The sequence below is a fragment of the Rhamphochromis sp. 'chilingali' genome (assembly GCF_963969265.1).
Source record: "Rhamphochromis sp. 'chilingali' genome assembly, chromosome: 13".
NCBI lineage: Eukaryota > Metazoa > Chordata > Actinopteri > Cichliformes > Cichlidae > Rhamphochromis > Rhamphochromis sp. 'chilingali'.
In genome coordinates, this window is record NC_137940.1 from 7,306,758 (window position 1) to 7,314,578 (window position 7,821).

A 7,821-nucleotide genomic window follows, 5' to 3' on the forward strand; every position below is an offset into this window, starting at 1 on the left:
TCTGCTACACTTGGTTGGGAGGTGATGTCAAAGAGAAGAAAAAAAACTAGTACTGACAAACCATGAACAACAAACTAGGAGAAAGTAAATAAAACTTAATGGGAATAGTCCTGTAAAGATACACACTGGCTGTTTATGTTCTAGGAATCCCAGAAAATTCCATTCCCAAAAGTTCCATTGTTAATATTCTCCAATCATACACAGTTCTGTGAAAGCCAGAAAGAACATTCTTCAGCCAGAGCTGGAAGACATGTTGTCATTTTAGACAGTGGAATGACTCTGCTTTCTGTGATCACTTAGTCTTCATCTCCTGCTGAAACTTAATGGTTTGCCCACAGGTTAAATCCATCAAGTTCAGACTCTCAGCAGGTTGCATTCTGGGCTTAGTAGGAAATCTGTTGCTGGTGGATCAGAAAGGCCAAAACAGTGTGGCTGCAGAAAAAAATAAATTATACAGCAGCCACAAAGTCACTGCTGGAATGTAGTGAATACAGACTTATAAGGAGTAGCTTTCCTTGAAGGACTTTAAAACAACAGCTGCTGAAAACAAGACTGAAATTCTGCTGAGCTCAATTAAACAGTTTCTATTAAACTTAAACTCCCAGAGAGCAGCCATTTGGCTTTTCTACCTATAAAACCCGGAGAGCAGCCAAATGGGTGGTAGGCTTTTAGCTAAGCTTTAGCTTCAGCCAAGTGGAAGCTAAATTGGCTAGTCATTCATATGTATATTAGGTTGTTACCTGGGAATTCTGGAGGGAGGGGAGTGGGGGTGTATGAATGAGGGGGTGGGGGAGCTGCTAAAAGCTGTGCACTTCCTTTTGTGTTTCATCTTGATGCATTCTCAATCATCCAGGGAAATAAATCTCCAAAAGTCACCAACTTGGAGTGTTTCAGTTTGCCATCTTAGGGAGAAATCAACACACCGTCTAAGAAGTTTTTGCGCAAGTGAAAGCGATGTGAAAAAATTGTCTGTGGTAACATTTCTGCCCTTGTCTAGGAATGGTTCCATCAGCCTCATTACTACATTTTCAGAAAGTCTCTCCCCAGTGGGACGATTGGGGTCCTTGCCAAGATATGGGAAGACATTGCAAATGTACTTGGATTTTAGGTCGCAAGCCACCCAAAACTTGATCCCAAACTTGTCAGGTTTACTTGCAATATACTGCAGGAAACAGCACCGAGTCTTTGATGGGAAAAGCTGTTCATCAACGGTGATATGTAGATCAGGGTTGCAGCACGTGATGCTGTTGGTGACAAATGATCCCCACACACTGGAAATTGCAGCGAACATGATTGACATGGCAGCACTGAATGCACATGTGCTGTATCAAGCATGCACTGGGACGAAGGAAAGACGGGTGGACTTCCTGGTGGAGCTTGCAAGAGAGTTGGCTCACTCTCATGTAGCTGCGAAGAAGGCAAGAAAAGAACAGTTGCTTTGGACACAACCCTCCACACCTAGCCCTGGAAAAAGAGCCATGTGTCAGGTCAAACACAAATGCAAGAACAATCATGCCACTGTGCGATGTGTTCACTGCAACAGATACACATGTGGTAAATGCAGACTACAGATACCATGGCAGTACCAGGATTGTGAGTGATTGCTGAAAATGTTGAAATGTACTCACTCACTTTTTATTATTATTTGTAAATATGTGTACAAATGGTTGGTTTTTTGTACTGTTTTTGCAGAGGGTCGTGAAAACTGCCCAGCGCATCGCCGGAGCACCACTTCCTGCCATAAAAGACATCTACAGGAAGCGGTGTCTGAAAAGGGCTGGGAAAATCATCAAAGACCCCAGTCACCCATCGCATGGACTCTTCACCCTCCTGCCCTCTGGGAGGCGCTACAGGAGCCTCCGGACTAAGACCACCAGGTACCAGAACAGCTTCTTCCCCACAGCTGTCAGACTCCTGAACTCTGCCTCCTGACATCTGACTCACGTTAAACTCATGGACTGAACATACACACACCCACAATGGACAACTGTACCCTCAAACACACAATAATAACATGGACTGAACCACCACTCACAACCACTAGCACTTTATATAGCCTCTGTAGAAACTATCTACACCCTCACTTATCGTAACTGCACTACTGTATAGCTCTGTGTAAATAATCATTCTGTACATTCGATAATCTTTAATCCTACAACTGTTTACAACTTGCATAGTTCCCACTTCTGTATAGCTGTATATCTCAGATTCTGTAGTTATTTATTTCATATTCTGTATAGTTTTTCATATTTATATCCTGTTCATATCCTGTACATAGCTTGTACTCACTACAGCCTGTACATACTTATAGAATATTCACAACATACTTCATACCGTGTACCATAATAGACCCATTTCTGTAATATACTCACATATCTATATTATTGCTAATATATATTGTAATATATCTATATCACTAAAGCACTTCTGGATGGATGCAAACTGCATTTCGTTGCCCTGTACCTGTGCATGTGCAATGACAATAAAGTTGAATTCTATTCTATTCTATTCAGAATCAGAATACTTTATTGATCCCTGGGGGAAATTATTTTTTGTTACAGTGCTCCATTTTAAACCAACATTAAGACAAGACAGACAATACACTAACTAAGAATAGTACAATATATACATATATATACACATACATACATACATAAGTCACTCATAAATAAATAGTTGGAAAAGAAACATGTGTAGTTGTAGCAGCAAACAGTGTGTTAAGTGGATGCGTTGTACAGGGAGATGGCCACAGGCAGGAATGATTTCCTGTGTCGTTCAGTGGTGCTTTTCGGTAATCTCAGTCTCTCACTGAACGTGCTCCTGTGACTGACCAGCATGTCATGGAGTGGGTGGGAGGTGTTATCCAACATTGTCTTTATCTTGGACAGCATCCGCCTCTCCGACACCACCTTGAGGGAGTCCAGCTCCATCCCCACAACATTGCTGGCCTTACGGATTAGTTTATTAAGTCTGTTGGCATCTGCGACCCTCAGCCTGCTCCCCCAGCATGCAACAGCATAGAGGATCGCACTGGCCACAACAGACTCATAGAAAATCCTCAGCATTTTCTGGCAGATGTTGAAGGACCTCAGTCGCCTCAAAAAATAGAGACGACTCTGGCCCTTCCTGTAAAGTGCTGTGGTGTTTTTAGCCCAGTCCAGTTTATTGTCAATGTGTACTCCAAGGTATTTATAGTCCTCCACAATGTCAACACTGACCCCCTGAATTGAAACAGGGGTCAAGTGTTTCCTGGTCTTCCTGAAGTCCACGATCAGTTCCTTGGTCTTTGCCACGTTGAGCTGCAGATGATTCTGCTCACACCACGTGACAAAGGAGTCGACCACAGCCCGGTACTCTGTCTCATCATCCCTGCTGATGCATCCAACCACCGCAGAGTCATCAGAAAACTTCTGAAGATGGCATGTCTCTGTGCAGTGGCTGAAGTCTGTGGTGTAGAGGGTGAAGAGGAAGGGGGAGAGGACAGTCCCCTGTGGTGCCCCTGTGTTGCTGATCACCTTGTCAGACACACACTGTGGGAGACGTACATATTGTGGTCTTCCTGTCAGGTAATCAACAATCCAGGACACCAGAGAAGCATCCACCTGCATCGCTGCTAACTTATCACCCAGGAGGGTCGGCCTGATGGTGTTGAAAGCACTGGAAAAGTCAAAAAACATGACCCTCACAGTGCTTGCCGGCTGGTCCAGATGGGTGTAGACACGATTGAGCAGGTAGATGATGGCGTCCTCAGTTCCGAGACGAGGCTGATAAGCGAACTGAAGGGGATCCAGGTGTGGTCTTACTATGGGTCGCAGCTGGTCCAGGATGAGCCTTTCCAGGGTCTTCATGATGTGGGAGGTCAATGCCACGGGCCTGTAATCCTGGGGGCCACTGGGACGTGGCGTCTTTGGTACAGGGACGAGGCATGATGTCTTCCACATCACCGGGACCCTCTGCAGACTCAGACTCAGCATAAACAGTTTATGAAAGACTCCACACAGCTGGGGGGCACAGGTCTTGAGGACAAGGGGACTCACTCCGTCTGGTCCAGCAGACTTGCCTGAGTGAAGTCTCCTCATTTGCATCTCAACCTGGTATTGAGTGAAGGTGATGGGTGGGGGAGGGGTGTCAGGAATCTCACAGGAGGCAACAGCGCCATGTGAAGAGAGAGGCTGGCACAGTGGTGTGGCTCTGGATTCCATTCTGTTTTTATTCTGTTTTTATCAATAAATCTCAGCAACAAAGGACATACACCCATGTGTGTTGATTTCTCCCTAAGATGGCAAACTGAAACACTCCAAGTTGGTGACTTTTGGAGATTTATTTCCCTGGATGATTGAGAATGCATCAAGATGAAACACAAAAGGAAGTTCACAGCTTTTAGCAGCTCCCCCACCCCCTCAAAGCACATAACTGCCACATGTTCTAGTTCTGCTTTATAGTGAAGGATCCAAAGAAAAGACCAAAATGAACTGCTTTCCAGGACTGAGCTCTATAGCTCTGCGAGTGAACAAACAGGGGTCACACATTTATTGTGATGCTGTGGCACACTTTGCATAAAAGCTTCGGATAAGCGCGACTGATTTATTTATGTATTTTTTGGTATGTTTTCTGCACTGTGATTCCTCTTGCCAGTGTTATTCAGAAGCACATCATGCATCTCAGTTATGTATCTGTAGAATGATTACAGGAAATGAAGGTGAGCATTTTTGAGGAATAGGGCTAAAGACAATGTGTTTTCATATTATGTCTTGTAAATATGATTTTATTGTTTAACATTGATTTATTTATTTGTACTATTTTATTTTAACGTTATCTTTATGAGCTCATCATAGCTTTAAAAATGTATGTAGGTCTCTGCATTCATTATTTTGTTTACAGTCAATAAGTCATGTATTTAATGGCATTGTTAAAGCTGCACTAATGATCTCCTCATTTCCAGTGAGTTAAACAAGGGAATTCATTTTGAAAGCAGTCACAAATACACAGAAAGAATTATCAGACAAATGTTTCCTCCATGATGTCACCAATTCGTTTGTGGACTACAATTTTAGGTTCTTCAGTTTACCCTTGTATACATCAACATATTGGTTTTATGATGCCAGAAGTGGAAACAAAAGTAGTAAGTTAGCAGCTATCAGAGGTGGGACCAAGTCATTGTTTTGCAAGTCTCAAGTAAGTCTCAAGTCTTTATCCTCAAGTCTCAAGTCAAGTCTCAAGTAATGTCAGGCAAGTCAGAGTCGAGTCTCAAGTCACTGGTGTAAAAGTCCGAGTCAAGTCACAAGTCTGAAACTTTGAATTTCAAGTCCTTTCGAGTCTTTAAAAAAAAAAAAACAACGAAAAAATAATGTTGCAGTTATGCTAAATGTAAATATTAGACCATGTAATTTTAAAATCTGTGTTTTTCTCAACACATGACAAAATAGTGAACTTAGAAAATATACACAAATTGTGAAATTGCACCTCTTTAAAATGCAGCTCAATTAAACTTAGCTCCAAGAATAATTTTCACCGACAGTTCTGAGATAAGCTGCATGTCATTCTTGGATGCGGTTGTAGGACCGGCTTTAAAATCGCATGACAAAAATATCATACACATTAAAAAAACTGTATCACCAACGTAGCCTTGAAAACATTTGCTAGTTAGATGAAGTCAGCTATCTCATCGTAGCATATTTATATGCATATTTATAATCATACGGTTCTTGGAGTGAGTGCATACACTCATGAAGTTTAGTAACTTCAGGTCACTGCAACAAGCCCAGGTACAGTTTACCGACGGATGGGTGCAGGACCTTGAAATGCACCGTGTAGAATGAAAGACCATCGTACGTATCATAAGTTTACCAGTCTCACAAATCGTCGTCATAAATACACATTCGTTAACCGTTTATTAATAGGACCTTTGAGCTCAACGGTAATTAATTAGTAGTGGAAATAATTTCTGGTAGCATCACAGAAATGTAGCAGTGACAATAATATTGTATGCTGTAATCGTACTGGGCAATTAGTGATACAAAAAACCTGTTTTATCCTGTGAATAAAAGTATATGTTTTTGTCAATGTACCATAATAACAGAGGCGAAACGCAATATTGTGTCAGGACAATTCACTATTTATGCACAATAAATAAAGGAGCATAGCGCGACAATTTCTGTTCAGCGCCAGACTTGCTTGTAACCTATATCACCAGTTATGTTATGAAAGTGACGTATTAACTACTAAAAAACACTGACCTTTGTGTAAATGCTTGGAGCAGACTAACCTGTGAGCTGGAGGGTTCTGGGACGTTATATTTGACCTTTGAATGGCTGCAATCCAGGCCACCCGTCGCCTCTTTGTTACTTCGGAAACATGGCTCGAACAATTTCTCTTCAACGAGGTAATCCGATAACAACCGATCTCTTTACCCGTCGGCTTCCCGTGGCTGTCATGCGACCGGCTATTGCAGTTAATAATACAACGGCTTCTTGTGTTTCTTTTTATCGCTGTATAACTGATTTTAATTGAAAGCCTGCGTGCGCTAGTACCGCTTGCCACGAGTTCCCAGAATCCTTTGCGGTTCTACCCGTGAATGACGTCACATTTTCAATCTCTATATAATATGCATGTTAAATTTTGTATTTGGGGTGAAATATCAAGTCTTTTCAAGTAAACCGGTTCAAGTCCAATTCAAGTCCCAAGTCATTGGTGTAAAAGTCCAAGTCAAGTCACAAGTCTTAGAACATTTTTTCAAGTCAAGTCTAAAGTCATAAAATTAATGACTCGAGTCTGACTCGAGTCCAAGTCATGTGACTCGAGTCCACACCTCTGGCAGCTATTAACAAAAAACCTGGCTAGCAAGTTTTATCTTTATGAACTAGAATTTCACTCACTAACACAACCTCATTTCAGACTTTGTGTTAAAAGAAATCCAAGCCAGATTTGTCATATCATTGCATTTAAATGCTTCTAAAAGCCCCAGCACCATTTTAAAAAAGAACTGTTTAGTGACTCCAATTAGCAGAAATAAGTATGTGAAAACAAAAACAGCTAGTAAGATGTTTTCATCAGGTGGCCTCTAACAAAATCCAAACAAATGTTAACATTGGTCTGTTCCTGCTATTAATTTCATGATACGTGAATGGATGTAAAGCCAAATCTTTCCCCAGTAAGTGAACCCAGGAAAGGGTGGGCGTACAGGTGGTGTGACTGCCTGCAACCACTCCTGATTGGCTGAGGCGATGTAAGGCTTGGTCAAGCTGAAAATATTCAAAACACATTTCAGCACTATTGACACAAAGGAGATCTGGCACAGTGTGTATGTGAGTCAGGCTTATAAGCTTATATGAATGCCTTTGTATGTGTGCAAGTGAGCTTTTCGTTTATAAGCTTTAGGCTCAGTGGAGCCAAGATAACAAAGAACTGAAGGGAATAAAAATAAATGCCATAAAATGGCACTGTTAGTGTGAAGTTAGACAGATGAGTGTGTGCTGTTGTGGGCAGTCTAGACCAAACAAACATCACCATCCATCTGGCTGTATGAGTATCGTTTTTCTAGACATATTATAAAGGCTCAATATGCATGCATAAGCTGCATTTTAAAATAATGTGACTCAGAGCAAAGATTTCCCAGAAATAACTGACAATTAAGTTCTACAGCGTCGTCCTGCAGTAGAAATGATCATCTAGTATGGAGCAAGCCTGATTTATGATAGGCACTGGCAGTGACAGTGATTACAGGAAAGACTTTAAACTGCACATTTCAAAGATCTACCATACACAAAATATGTGTATGGTTTACATTGCACATGGGTACCTGTTTTCCTCCATCTGGTGTAC